Raw genomic sequence first — 1722 nt, forward strand, 5'->3', positions numbered from 1 at the left:
AAAAGATAAAAAAAAAAAGAAAAAAAAGCCACTTTCTGCTTAAAGTGTGCCCTAAGAGATTTACTTTAGATAAAATGCAGTGGATATTCTAAACAGTTATGTATGAGGGAGTCAACAGGACAGCACACTGGTATGAAGGAGTGCCTGCTGTCCCTGGTGCTCTGGAGCTAAACTGACTTGAGCAGAGGGCAGAACTGCACAGGGTCCCGTTTTTCAAGAGCAGTGGGCAAAAAAAAGAATTTAAGCTTGGGTTCTCACATTTATGCATCTTCACTAAAAAGTTTGTTCGCCGGATTTCTTTTGGCACCACATTTCACTACCTTGCACATGACACTTATTACTGACCAATTTCTTATTCCCTGTCTCCTTCTAATTATTACCTTGCTAGATGTTGAAGTCACAGAATATGCTAATTCTATCTTATTAGAGTGGCAGATTTACAGCTTTGCTACTATAGGCCAATATAATCTTCTCCTGAAGACACCGAGAACTCTCAGGAGAGCACAAAAGTTTGCAGTTAGCAAATAAATACATACAACCTCAAATGAAGCTACAGAGTTTTTAAAAAGACATTAACTAGCAGATGTACAAGAAACAAGCTTTCCTGAAACAAATAATCCATGGCCCATGTCCTAGTGACCCAAACTACAGGTGTTTTATTAACACATATAAGAAAGGAGCTGAAATGGCCATTGGGACAGGCAGGCTGAAACTCCTCTGTATTTGCACATTTGCATTAGTTGACTCAGGACTGGGTTGGGTTTTTTTTCTGCCTAGCTACAAAAAGTGCACTGAGGATAAAAAGGACAATTAAGCACCACTGCTGAGCATGTCTCTTTTTCCCATGCTGCACACCCTGGCAACAAATCAATTTTGTCTTTCTCTGTGAGACTTTCTCCCTCGCTGCCTGCTTGGAATTACTCTCCCACAATCCTCCCAAGCAACTTTTTTCCCTCCGCAGTTCTTCCTGCCAGTTGCCACTTTAGTAAATAGCACAGAAAAAGCAATAACTTTATTTTTCCATTCCCTCTAAAGGTTAAATATAGGTGAACGTTTTATTCTTTATAACAAGTAATTGACATGCATGAGCCAACTTTCTGTTCAGAACATAATTTGTATTCTCAAGAGATCTGTGCGTATTCTTGTTCATATTGCTTCTCCCCTGAAGGGATCTGGGAGGGGGAGGAGAGGGAGAGGCTTTTAAAGTTTGGCTCACAGAAATTATAGAGAAAGATCTAGGCTTTCAGCTCCATCAGATAAACAGTAATGTAACTGCACGTACAGTACTGCGGCACGTATTGATAGGAAAAGAACAGAGTAAATAAGGGGAAGGGAAGGGGGAAGGGAAGTCAGCAAGCAGAGAAAAAGAGATTATCACTCAGCACCCAAGGCAGTTTGCTGCTAGAACAGAGATCATCAGAAACATTGATCCAGAAATTTGGTGGGCTTGCTTTCCTCACTGCAGGTATAATTCAGGTGGGACTGTAAAGGAAGCTTTCCAATTAAGTCATATCTGTATGCTTATGTAGCTCTTGCTTAATCAAACTTAATGATTTGACTCCAAGATCACTGAAATCAGATCTACTTCATTCACTCCTGTGGGCTTACAATTAAGTCATAAAAAGCACTACTTTTAGGGAGTGTGGTGGGGGTGCTTAAGGACTGTGCTCTTTTTTTTCTTTTGTTTTCTTTTGTTTTTCTTTTTCTTTTTTTTTTGGATGA

Source organism: Meleagris gallopavo, chromosome 4 (assembly GCF_000146605.3).
Source record: "Meleagris gallopavo isolate NT-WF06-2002-E0010 breed Aviagen turkey brand Nicholas breeding stock chromosome 4, Turkey_5.1, whole genome shotgun sequence".
In the NCBI taxonomy this organism is placed as follows: domain Eukaryota; kingdom Metazoa; phylum Chordata; class Aves; order Galliformes; family Phasianidae; genus Meleagris; species Meleagris gallopavo.